At 47.0% G+C, this 13354-nt stretch overlaps 1 protein-coding gene across 50 annotated transcripts in view; it reads right to left on the bottom strand.

Annotated features, from left to right (window-relative positions):
* Nucleotides 1–13354, bottom strand: part of EPB41L3 (erythrocyte membrane protein band 4.1 like 3) — a 246116-nt gene that overhangs the window by 82727 nt on the left and 150035 nt on the right. The window lies entirely within an intron of this gene.

Consider the following 13354-nt stretch of genomic DNA (forward strand, 5'->3'; position numbering starts at 1 on the left):
TGCTGAAAAGCATAACTGACTATTAACACACACAGGGCTGAAACACACCATCCCTCTTCCTTGCCATGTTGGGGGTGACAAAAAGGAGAGAAGGGTTGCAGCCCTTCCAGGAGCCCAGACCTAGAGCCTCCCTGAGCCAGGGCTGTGACATCCTCTTTGGGGGTCTGTGGTTTCTGGCATCTCCAAGCTTCCGGGTGTCCCTGCGTTCCCCTTGTCCAGATGTGGGTATCCACAGCAGAAGTTGTTTGCTGTGCATCCGATCCAGCCGCAGGCTTGCCCAGAGCCGGTGCCTGTGCCAGTGCCTAGAGCCGTCTGCCCTGCCACAGCAGCCAGCGTGTCTGGCTGTGCATAGTGGCTGGACCCCGCACTTGCTCGCTCATGCACCCCTCATCACTCCGCACCTGGCTTGCCCTTGACAGGCATGGGATCTGGGCTGGTAGCACTAGCCAAGTGCAGCCTGCCAGGTCGAGTGGGTGGAACAAGCCCAGTGGGCCTGAGCAAAAATCAGGCACAGGCGCCACCCACCCCAGAGGCTTCCGGCTGGAAAAGGAACCCAAAAGATCCTGTGACGCTACTAAATCACAAGTCCATACTGGAGACAAATATTATCCTTTGGATCATTCCTTCTGCTGCTGGAGAATGCATATTTTTACTTTTTTTTTTCGAGAGATGGAGTCTTGCTCTGTAACCCAGGCTGCAGTGCAGCGGTGCAATCTTAGCTCACTGCAACCTCTGCCTCCCGGGTCCCGGTTCAAGCAATTCTCCTGCTTCAGCCTCCCAAGTAGCTGGGATTACATGAACGTGCCACCATGCCCAGCTAATTTTTGTATTTTTAATAGATACAGGGTTTCACCATGTTGGGCAGGCTGGTCTTGAACTCCTGACCATGTGATCCTCCCACCTCGGTCTCCCGAAGTGCTGGGATTACAGGCGTAAGCCACCATGTCTAACTGACTCCGCAGGTTTTAATTCCGTAGCGCCGAGACCTCTGGAACAGAGAGCAGGAGATCTTGGTTCCAGCCTTCTTCTGTGTGTCCTCAGACACACTGTTAGCTTCCCTGTGCCTATTTCCTCACCAGTGAAACAACGCAGGAGAAAAGGTTATTTCCAATTTCCCTTCCAGATATAAAATTGTTTGACTTTATGGTGAAGACAATCTCACACGTCAGCTCAAGTCTTTGGCTCATTTGGTCTTCAGTGTCTGGAATGTAACAAGCGCCCAAGCAAATCTTTTTATTAAAGTCCCTGCAAAATGAGTACAGCTCTTTGGTACCTTTTGCACACAATGTGGTAACATGTTTTATGGCTTAAAATTGTAAACAAGAAAAACCAACATGCATTAAGATAAACAATTAAAACCCAAATGATTCACTCTTGTTAAAAGAATATGTCAGTGCTTATAATGTACAAATTGCTCAATGCATTCCAGAAAATGCAGAGATTTTAATGAAGACCAAATGAGGCAAAGACTTAGGCTTAGACGTGAGATTGTCTCTGCCACACGGCCAAACAGACTTACGTCTGGAACGGACAATGAACAGAACCTTGTCTCCTACACCTCATTTAACTGGTGACGAAGTAGGCTCAGGGAAGACAAAGGTGTACCTGATAGAGACTACACCTTAAGGGATTTTTGGAAATTATAAGTATAGGTGCACTTCTAGAAAGAAGTCTGGTAAAGTGCACTGGGAGCAGGCAGTCCTGTACCGGGGTCACGGGGCACCAGATAAACCTGTGCAGACTGGAGGCCACTGGAGCCACCCAAGGAGTTGGCTGAAGTCTATCATGCTGGAAAGATTCTTTTCCTGAGGAAGTAAATAAGGAATGCCTTGGACTAAAGTGGGACGCTTCCTTTTCTCCCTGAGGTTACAGCTGACTGGGGGCCTGGACTCTGAGGAGCAGAAAGGGTACCATCCTACAGTAGGTGTGAGCTGGTACCTGCCATGCAGGAGCAGAGTGGGCATCAGGCAGGAAGACACTGACCAGGAGTTCTACAGCTCCTAGGAATGCCACCTGATGTAGCCGGTGTGCTGTTACACTGTCTTTCCTTAAAGCCTGAACTCCAGCGTGCTATGGGGAATTAGGGAAAGCTGCTTTATTTATGAAGAACCAGCTGAAAGGGCAGCACCGCCATCTGAGCCCAGGGAAAGGTGTCAGTGGCAATTCTGAGTGGGCCAAGTCACCATTTCACAGGGCTCTGTGGCACTTAAGCCACACACAGAGTAAGGAAATTTAAAGGACTTCTTCCACAGCACATGGGAAAACTGTCGGGAATCATGCTAGGGAAAATTCTGACAGAGGTGAACTTCATGCAAGTCAACTAGAGATAAAAAAAGGAAGTATCACCTGAAATCTTAGCCACAGGATGGTGAAAACTAGAAAACTGGGAATATTTTCATACTTGGAAGACTGCTTTCTGTATTAAAGCAGTAAGTCATGTGTATCTCCTGTGTGAAAAATTAACCACGGTGTTGTACAAAATCCAGAGATGAGACACTGTCCTCTGAAACAGGCAAGACGATGGAGCAGAGCGTTTACCTGTGAGTCCCTCTGCCTGGGCACAGGGAGGGAAAGTTCATTTCATGACATCAGCAACACAAAGTGGCCATCAAACACACTGGAAGCCTGAAGACTTAAAGGAGTTAGGTTTGCACGAAAAGGTAAACCTAGGGCTTCAGCATCATGACATCAGAATACTAACATTTGAGAAATGAATCCTATTAGGCCTTCACACAACGTGACAACTGGGAGAAACTGGGAGTAAGCAAAAAGAACGCCTGAGTGGATTTTTATCTCACGTAGAGCATCGACCGTTGAACGCACACAGGCCCTCAAGTTCCCAAAGCTACTCAGCTTCCAAAACACAGCCTACAGTACAGTGAAATAGCAGGACTCTTATTGTTTATATTTCTTGAAATATACGCTCACATTTTTAATATTTATATTGTTTAGAATATTTATTAGGCCTTGTCTACACTCATGATGGACTATTAAAGTTTATTACCTTTTAAAAATGAAAACCAGGAAAATGGAGTTAACAGTTTTAGTAAACAGAGTCTGTTTTAATGAAAGCTTATTGAGACAAATGTCAATACCGTAAGAAGATTTAATGGTAACTATGTAAATGAGACACTGCATGTTAAGAGTCCCTGTGTGTAACTGTTCCTATGGTTGCACCAAAGAGCCATCGCACTAGGAAACAAGGTTAATTAAAGTCCTTTCATCCTCCAGAGTCCTAGTGGCATCATTCTTCAAGCAGGAAATTACTGCTGCTGCTGGATGGGGCCATTTGGTTACAGCACGTGATGGATGGTTTGATGTAAGTTCTTCAGCTGAGCAGAGATCCATGGAGGAGGGTGGCATGTTATAGGTTAAACTGGAAACTTACAGAGCTACACGGAATCAAAAGCTCTGTGATTTATGTGTTTGGTGAATGAACAATACTTGTATTGGTTTAAAACACTCCTTATTTGTATGGTTTACAATGATTATTTCTTGTAATTCAAGAAAAGGAAAAGGTACTCTAACTTTCTAGATGATGGCAATTCTATTTGCTGTCTGGTCCAGCACTTCTAAAGGGGCTGGAAAAGATTTAATCATGTAACCTATAAGAGTTGGAAAGCTAAGATGCTGAATCCCAATAAGTAGGGTTCATAAAACAGGGCAAGATTTGCACAATTAATGGAATCACAGGCAAGACAGAATATTAGGCAAGTTTTTAATAGTCCCTTACTGAGCAATAGTTAGAAGGTAACAAAAGCATCTTAGAAACACAGTTCCATAAATTTCCTTATCCTCTCTGGTCCCTTACAAGCATCTCTGGATGGTCTCAAACAATGTTTATTGGAGTCAACTTGACCATTTCTGTACTTATTCCAGATTCCAGGCCTATCCTGAAGGGATCTAAATTGTCCTCAGTCACCGAGCCCATTCCACCACAGGCCTCTAGACAAGCTCTAGGGGCCAGCTTTTCATGTGTTATGGCTGCATTTAAATCGCTCTCACTGATTTGCCCCAATCTGGTGGCAAATCTCTCTCCAGTGTGGCCCATTCATTGGCATGTTTCCCTGGAATACTAGCCCAGCATGGAGGTACCTGGGTCCTATAAGCTGTAAATTGCCCTCATTAAGTTGGCAATATTTAGGGGCTGACTTTCACATGGGGAGAGAAACATGGCAGGACCCTTTGAGTAACACCTACCGCTCTTACAGCAATGCTCCGGACAACTCCACCAACAGGGCTTCTCATGGCAAACAAACCAAACCGCACTACACAATGGTTGAAACTTTTAATAGATGCAGCAGCAAACCTATCTGATGAAACATGGACTGAGATGTGAGATCAAGCTTGACTTATTTTCCCAAAACAAAATCAGACTAGATTAGAATGGTGCCCAAATAGAGAAAGCAAAGTCCTAATTGGATAGTCACTAGGAATACATTGTACACTAATCAGTCAGACTCCAATCAGTCACCAAACATGGAAGCAACAAAATGAAAATAAATGGGATGAGTGGGAGGACTGTTACCTCCATTGCATGGGACTGAGGTATTTTTATTTATTTTCTCTTTTAACATTTATGTCTGAGAAATAAACATCAACAACAGCAACCAACTTGCTGAAGGACACTGATTGCATTCTCTAACAGTACAAGAGGAAGAGAATCACATTGTGATTTTGTTGGCATACATGAAAATCTGGCAGAGTGTAAATATTTCTCAAACATATGTATCAGGCTTGCTATAAGAAGATCTTTTCTTATATTTTAAATAATCAAGACTGAGTTTGAAAAAAAAAATTAGCGAGGAAAAAGTCTCTCAGCCAGGTGCGGTGGCTCATGCCTGTAATCCTAACACTTTGGGAGGCCAAGGCAGGTAGATCACGAGGTCAGGAGATTGAGACCATCCTGGCTAACACAGTGAAACCCTGTCTCTATTAAAAATACAAAAAAATTAGCCAGGCGTGGTGGCGGGTGCCTGTAGTCCCAGTTACTTGGGAGGCTGAGGCAAGAGAATGACGTGAACCGGGGAGGCGGAGCTTGCAGTGAGCCGAGATTGCGCCACCGCACTCCAGCCTGGGCGACAGAGCGAGACTCTGTCTCAAAAAAAAAAAAAAAATTATCTCAAATGGAAAAGCACTGAATGCTACAATGATCTAAGCTGACTGCTAGAAGGAAGTTAGAGAAAGTACGATCTGAAAACGCTAGCATCGAAACATGGGTGGGGAAATGGTGGGGATCAAACAGGCAGTAAGTGTTCAGTCATTGCTCTCAGATAACTACTCCTTCTATCTTGCTTTCTGGGTCGATGAGTCTCTCCCACTGTAGCCGCGTGTGTGTGTGTGTGTGTGTGTGTGTGTGTGTGGTGTGTGTGTGTGTGTGTGTGTGGTGTGTGTGTGTGTGTGGTGTGTGTGGTGTGTGTGTGTGTGTGGTGTGTGTGTGTGTGTGTGTGTGTGGTGTGGGTGTGTGTGTGGGGTGTGTGTGTGTGTGTGGTGTGTGTGGTGTGTGGTGTGTGTGGTGTGTGTGTGTGGTGTGTGTGGGGGGTGTGTGTGTGTGTGTGTGTGGTGTGTGGGGTGTGTGTGTGTGTGTGTGTGTGTGGTGTGTGTGGGGTGTGTGTGTGTGTGGGGTGTGTGTGTGTGTGTGGTGTGTGTGGGATGTGTGTGTGTGTGTGGGGTGTGTGTGTGTGTGGTGTGTGTGGTGTGTGGGGGGGGGTGTGTGTGTGTGGTGTGTGTGGGATGTGTGTGTGTGTGGTGTGTGTGTGGTGTGTGTGGTGTGTGGGGGGTGTGTGTGTGTGTGTGGTGTGTGTGGGATGTGTGTGTGTGTGTGTGGGGTGTGTGTGTGTGGTGTGTGGTGTGTGTGTGTGTGTGTGGTGTGTGTGTGTGGTGTGTGTGTGTGTGTGTGTGTGGTGTGTGTGGTGTGTGGGGGGTGTGTGTGTGTGTGTGTGGTGTGTGGTGTGTGTGTGTGTGTGTGGTGTGTGTGGTGTGTGGGGGGTGTGTGTGTGTGGTGTGTGGTGTGTGTGTGTGTGTGTGGTGTGTGGGGGGTGTGTGTGTGTGTGGTGTGTGGGGTGTGTGTGTGTGTGTGTGGTGTGTGTGGGATGTGTGTGTGTGTGTGGGGGGTGTGTGTGTGTGTGGTGTGTGGTGTGTGTGGTGTGTGGGGGGTGTGTGTGTGTGTGGTGTGTGTGTGTGTGGTGTGTGTGTGTGTTGTGTGTGTGTGGGGTGTGTGTGTGTGGTGTGTGTGTGGTGTGTGTGTGTGGTGTGTGTGTGGGGGTGTGTGTGTGTGGTGTGCGTGTGTGCGCGTGTGGTGTGTGTGTGTGGTGTGTGGTGTGTGTGTGGTGTGTGTGTGGTTGTGTGTGGTGTGTGGTGTGTGTGTGTGGTGTGTGGTGTGTGTGGTGTGTGTGTGTGGTTGTGTGTGTGTGGTGTGTGGTGTGTGTGTATGTGGTGTGTGTGGTGTGTGTGTGTGTGGTGTGTGTGTGTGTGGGGGGGTGTGTATGTGTGGTGTGTGTGGGGTGTGTGTGTGTGTGTGGGGTGTGTGTGTGGTGTGTGTGGGGGGGGTGTGTGTGTGGTGTGTGTGTGTGGTGTGTGGTTGTGGTGTGTGTGTGTGGGGGGGTGTGTGTGTGGTGTGTGTGTGGTGTGTGTGTGTGTGGGGTTGGGTGTGTGGTGTGTGGGGGTGTGTGTGTGTGTGGTGTGTGTGGTGTGTGTATGGTGTGTGTGTGTGTGGTGTGTGTGTGTGGGGGGGTGTGTGTGTGGTGTGTGTGTGTGGTGTGTGTGTGGGGGGGGTGTGTGTGTGGTGTGCATGTGTGCGCGTGTGGTGTGTGTGTGGTGTGTGGTGTGTGGTGTGTGTGTGGTTGTGTGTGGTGTGTGGGGTGTGTGTGTGTGGTGTGTGTGTGGTGTGTGTGTGGTTGTGTGTGTGGTGTGTGTATGGTGTGTGTGGTGTGTGTGTGTGTGTGGGGGTGTGTATGTGGGGTGTGTGTGTGTGTGGGGTGTGTGTGTGGTGTGTGTGTGTGTGGGGTGTGTGTGTGGTGTGTGTGTGTGGTGTGTGGTTGTGTGGTGTGTGTGTGGGGGGGTGTGTGTGTGTGGTGTGTGTGTGTGGTGTGTGTGTGTGGGGTTGGGTGTGTGGTGTGTGGGGTGTGTGTGTGTGGTTGTGTGTGTGTGGTGTGTGGTGTGTGTGGGGTGTGTGCGTGTGGTTGTGGTGTGTGGTGTGTGCGTGTGGTGTGTGTGGTGTGTGGTGTGTGTGGGGGGGTGTGTGTGTGGTGTGTGTGTGTGTGGTGTGTGTGTGGTGTGTGTGGTGTGTGGTGTGTGGGGGTGTGTGTGTGGTGTGTGTGTGTGGTGTGTGTGTGGTGTGTGTGTGTGGGGTGTGTGGTGTGTGGTGTGTGTGTGGTGTGTGTGGTGTGTGTGTGTGTGTGGTGTGTGTGTGTGTGGTGTGTGTGGGGTGTGTGGTGTGTGGTGTGTGTGTGGTGTGTGTGTGTGTGGTGTGTGTGTGTGTGGTGTGTGTGTGTGGGGTGTGTGGTGTGTGGTGTGTGTGTGGTGTGTGTGGTGTGTGTGTGGTGTGTGTGGTGTGTGTGTGTGTGTGGTGTGTGTGTGGTGTGTGTGGTGTGTGGTGTGTGGGGGTGTGTGTGTGTGGTGTGTGTGTGTGTGTGTGTGGTGTGTGTGTGTGTGTGGTGTGTGTGTGGTGTGTGTGTGGTGTGTGTGGTGTGTGGTGTGTGGGGGTGTGTGTGTGTGGTGTGTGTGTGGTGTGTGTGTGTGGTGTGTGTGTGGTGTGTGTGTGGGGGGTGTGTGGTGTGTGGTGTGTGGTGTGTGTGTGGTGTGTGTGGTGTGTGTGTGGTGTGTGTGGTGTGTGTGTGTGTGTGGTGTGTGTGTGTGTGTGTGTGTGGGTGTGGTGTGTGGTGTGTGTGGTGTGTGTGTGTGGTGTGTGTGGGGTGTGTGTGTGTGTGTGTGTGGTGTGTGGGGTGTGTGTGTGTGTGTGTGTGTGGTGTGTGGGGGGTGTGTGTGTGTGGCGTGTGTGTGTGTGTGGTGTGTGTGGGATGTGTGTGTGTGTGTGGGGTGTGTGTGTGTGTGTGGTGTGTGTGGTGTGTGGGGGGTGTGTGTGTGTGTGGTGTGTGTGGGATGTGTGTGTGTGTGGGGTGTGTGTGTGTGGTGTGTGGTGTGTGTGTGTGTGTGGTGTGTGTGTGTGTGTGTGTGTGTGTGTGGTGTGTGTGGTGTGTGGGGGGTGTGTGTGTGTGTGTGGTGTGTGGTGTGTGTGTGTGTGTGTGTGGTGTGTGTGGTGTGTGGGGGGTGTGTGTGTGTGTGTGGTGTGTGGTGTGTGTGTGTGTGTGGTGTGTGGGGTGTGTGTGTGTGTGTGGTGTGTGGGGTGTGTGTGTGTGTGTGGTGTGTGTGGGATGTGTGTGTGTGTGTGGTGTGTGGTGTGTGTGTGTGTGTGTGGTGTGTGGGGGGTGTGTGTGTGTGTGGGGTGTGTGTGTGTGTGGTGTGTGTGTGGTGTGTGTGTGTGGTGTGTGTGTGGGGGGGGTGTGTGTGTGGTGTGTGTGTGTGGTGTGTGTGTGTGGTGTGAGTGTGTGGTGTGTGTGTGGGGGGGTGTGTGTGTGTGGTGTGCGTGTGTGCGCGTGTGGTGTGTGGTGTGTGTGTGGTGTGTGTGTGGTTGTGTGTGGTGTGTGGTGTGTGTGTGTGTGGTGTGTGGTGTGTGTGTGGTGTGTGTGTGTGTGTGGTGTGTGTGTGTGGGGTGTGTGGTGTGTGGTGTGTGTGTGGTGTGTGTGGTGTGTGTGTGTGTGGTGTGTGTGTGTGTGGTGTGTGTGTGTGGGGTGTGTGGTGTGTGGTGTGTGTGTGGTGTGTGTGGTGTGTGTGTGGTGTGTGTGGTGTGTGTGTGTGTGGTGTGTGTGTGTGGTGTGTGTGTGTGTGTGTGTGGTGTGTGTGTGGTGTGTGTGGTGTGTGGTGTGTGGGGGTGTGTGTGTGTGGTGTGTGGGGGTGTGTGTGTGTGGTGTGTGGTGTGTGGGGGGTGTGTGTGTGGTGTGTGTGTGTGTGGTGTGTGTGTGGTGTGTGTGTGGGGGGTGTGTGGTGTGTGGTGTGTGGTGTGTGTGGTGTGTGGTGTGTGGTGTGTGTGGGGGTGTGTGTGTGTGGTGTGTGTGTGTGTGGTGTGTGTGTGGTGTGTGTGTGGTGTGTGTGGTGTGTGGTGTGTGGGGGGTGTGTGTGTGTGGTGTGTGTGTGGTGTGTGTGTGGTGTGTGTGTGTGGGGTGTGTGGTGTGTGGTGTGTGGGGTGTGTGGTGTGTGGTGTGTGTGTGGTGTGTGTGGTGTGTGTGTGGTGTGTGTGGTGTGTGTGTGTGTGTGGTGTGTGTGTGTGGTGTGTGTGTGTGTGGTGTGTGTGTGTGGGGTGTGTGTGTGTGGTGTGTGTGTGTGTGGTGTGTGTGTGTGGGGTGTGTGGTGTGTGGTGTGTGTGTGGTGTGTGTGGTGTGTGTGTGGTGTGTGTGGTGTGTGTGTGTGTGGTGTGTGTGTGTGGTGTGTGTGTGTGTGTGTGGTGTGTGTGTGGTGTGTGTGGTGTGTGGTGTGTGGGGGTGTGTGTGTGTGGTGTGTGTGTGTGTGGTGTGTGTGTGGTGTGTGTGTGGGGGGTGTGTGGTGTGTGGTGTGTGTGTGGTGTGTGTGGTGTGTGTGTGTGTGTGTGTGTGTGTGTGTGTGTTGCCAGGGAGTCTTTTACAGGTGCCTATAAATTCTCATGTTACCGTCATGGCAGAGTTGACCCTTAATGATTTTAAGTTGATGTGATGAAGGCATTCAATATGCCATGGAGAAAAATATCACAATTTTATGAAAATAAAATGCTCTTTTTGATGCCTTATTAAATGCAAAAAAAAGTTTCATCTGTTATCATCGCCTTCATTCTTAATTCATCTATAACTCCACATACTGGAGAGAGGGATTAGGGAAACAATTCCGCCTCTTTCAGTCTGGTTTTTTTGCGTCCGTATGCCTCTTCTGTCCATCAGTGGCAGTAGGAAGGGGCACTGGATGTGGTATGGTCTGAGGCAGCATCTGAGGAACCAGTGGCTTCCATAATCGCACCTACAGTTTCTACAGGAGCCCTCCCATGGTAATGCATCTGTCATCACAAGGTTGACAGCGATCGTTAAAGACATTATTTTCCTGTTAACTTACAATCTGACTTTCTGTAACTTCTACCTTAGTTTTGCTTTTTATACGTAAAAGTTACAATAACCCTTCAGTCTCCACCTTTCCAAGTAACTGAGAATAGCTTTCCTGTCCTCCACACCAATCTTTTTTTTTCCATATTTAACACACCCTATTTCTCTAACTATTCCTCATATGAAAGTTTCCAGATCATTCACCATCCTATAATTCTTGCTGAATAAGCTCAAGTCAAAGTCCATTGTTCGTATTATCATTACCAAACACAGACCATTACGAATATGCTACATCCCAGAAAGTGTTCAAATAAATTATTTGCTTTAATCTTCTCAATGATGCCTTTCAAGGCAAGTATTTTCACCCTCATCTTTCTGTTGAGGAAACCTAGGTTCAGAAACTTTAAGGAAGTTCCTTGAAACCACACGGGTTACCAACAGCCCTCCCCAGTCTGGTGGCTTCAGAGCATTTATCGCATGTGATTGAAACACAGCCCTGCAGGCAGGATCTGTGCAACGCAGGGAACAGGATGGCTCGCTGCCTTCTGCAAACCGAACACTACGCTTCCACGGAACAGCCTGTGATTACAAAATGCTTTTGACAACTGTAACACACTGTTGGTTCACGATGAGTTTGTAATGAACTCAAAGCTAAAGATGAGTTTTACTCAAACTGTTACCAAGTCTGACTGCCCCTCTCGCAAACACATTTCCATTTTGTACTTGATCCCTTTTATCAGAGTAAAGTTTTACCTCCACTCCTGCTAAATGTCAGCTTTCCTGCTTTGCTTCAGTGTCCCACACTGTCCATTTCATAATAAAACTGGATTCTGACACTTGAGGCATCAACCTCTTTAAATAAGCCATGTAGGCTTTAAAGCTCTATATTGCTTAAAAAATAATTGTTCAGCTGTGTTTCTGTGCTTTCATCAAGTCTTTGATACAGACTCAGTTTCAAGGAGAGCCAACACCGAAGCACACCTTCCCTGGACAGTGCTTTCCCTTCTCTGTTTACCTAGTATGCCCCGTGTGTAGCTCACCAGCCAAACTTTACTTTCCATTGTTTCTATCAAAACACAAGAGCCATTGTAACATGTTTCTTTCTTTTTTTTTTTTTTTAACTAGCACCTCATTGCCTCCTTGAGAATCACTCTGCTTGATTTACAATTCATTTTTCTTATTCCACCAATCGGTTACAAATTAATCCATGACCTTTACTGTGTCCAAATTTCTCCATCTTCTTCACAAAGATGTCAGTCGTGAACACGTATTTCCTGATATCAATGTCTGTGGTGAAACTGAAAAAATTCTACCAGCAAAAGTTTTTATATCCCAGAAAAAAAGTTACTCTTAAGAATCTGTCAAATGTATAAAAATAATATATTATAGAGGAAAATTACTGGCCAAGTTTGCTGTGCCACTCAAAAATGTTCACAGTGACATTAAAAGAAAGGTAAATATAAAATAAAAAATTTGTAACCACAGTGATTATCTATAATGAATCTGAAGCACAGACATAAATTAAATTTGACAAAATGTTCGATACTACTTGTGCCTCGGTCAACCCGAAGGCATTATCCTCTCTATGTGAAACACTATAAACGTTCTTCTAGACTCTTGGAAGACTCTGATAGCCAGGACTCGAAGATGGCCAGTTTAGTCTATTTATTCCATTATATATATGCAATCAATAGAAAAACTCTCCTCAAAGTTAAGAGGAAAAGTTTCTCTTGACTTGGATCAATTTTTCCAGAAAATGCATCTACACTGAAAAAATACAGTATCTCTCAAGGTTATAAAAGTCCTGTAAGTTTCATAGTAAAACTCAGTTAGAAGTATATTACTGGAGCTGCCTGTTTCCAGGGTACACATCTGGATGAGGAATTGGACACGTTGGTCTAAGAAATTAAACAAAATCAAAGCCAGAAAAAGGCAAGAAATACTTTTGTGCACGGTCCTTGGGGATTCCTGCAGCGGCCCATCAATGTTTATAAGGATACAGGATGACTAAATTTTCTATAAATTGGTATACAACAGACTAAATAATTTTTGACTAAGACTTTATTTTCAAAAACCATATAGATTTTTTTCTATGTTCCTGCAATCTGTAACAATTTAGTAACCCACCTCTCATCCCCATCCTAAATGAATTCAGCGTGAAATGGATTTGAATCTTCTGTTCCAAGAAAAACACTGGGTGCATGAGTGCATTATACAAAACATAACAGGAATTATATGGGGGTTGGGAGACAGAGGAAGCAGAGTAAATGGGAACATGGGAAATAAGATGGGCTTGGTATTAGCTGTCATGAGGGACGAGGAAGAGAAATATGTGAGGACACACACGTGTGCACTGACTGTGCTGCCTGGGACAGAGTCTCAGCACAAGCCTGAGGAAAGGGTAGACTTTGAAAGCATGGTGGAATGAGAGGGTAGAGGGGCTGGCTTGGAGATGTGTGTGATACCCTCCCCTCTTTATGACAAGGGCAGGAGCTGGAGGCAGGAAGAATGAGCTCTTTGAATGAAGACATCACATCTGAAATGGAATCACCTTGCTAAAAGTGCAAGCCACTCCATCTTGGTGCACACACAGACCTGCTCCTAGAGCCTGAATTCATGCCCTGTGTGAATTCTCCCTCATACTCAGAGAGCTCAACAATCAGCTGTCTCTGCAGCTCCAGACAGGTTGTGTTCTCATCTGCTAATTTGGTCTTGACAAACATCTCTGACAAAAGGCATTCAACTGCCGTTTCTCTGAGAGGAATCTGTTTTCCTTACAAAGAAGAACAAAGAGTATACCCTTTTACACTGAAACTTCAATGCCCACCACAATGTGCATTTTAAAAATTACTCATTCTCCAAGCAAGAGAAGGTCATGGACGTTTCCAAATTATCCCACCACCCCTATGTACAGAATGTGTAAGCTTTCCACCAAGTAACAAATGACGTGGCCATAAATTATGCAAAAAAAGGATAAAATTCATGCAAATAATAGCTCACAGCCGGGATATTAAAGTCTGTTTTTAAAGCTTTCAAATGTTTTTTTTTTGTTGTTCCTACCATATTGTTGGAGATTTTATCTTTTAAAAAATATACGATCACATTTTACTTTTGGTTGTAACATTTTGGGACATTATACATATTTTTAATCTGATCCCGTTAGAGACTAGGAAATAATTTTATATTTAGAGACTGGGTTTGAGTAATTTCCCAGAGTCCTAGAGAAATAAAGA

The sequence above is a fragment of the Macaca mulatta genome, chromosome 18 (genome assembly GCF_049350105.2).
Source record: "Macaca mulatta isolate MMU2019108-1 chromosome 18, T2T-MMU8v2.0, whole genome shotgun sequence".
NCBI classification, from domain to species: Eukaryota; Metazoa; Chordata; class Mammalia; order Primates; family Cercopithecidae; genus Macaca; species Macaca mulatta.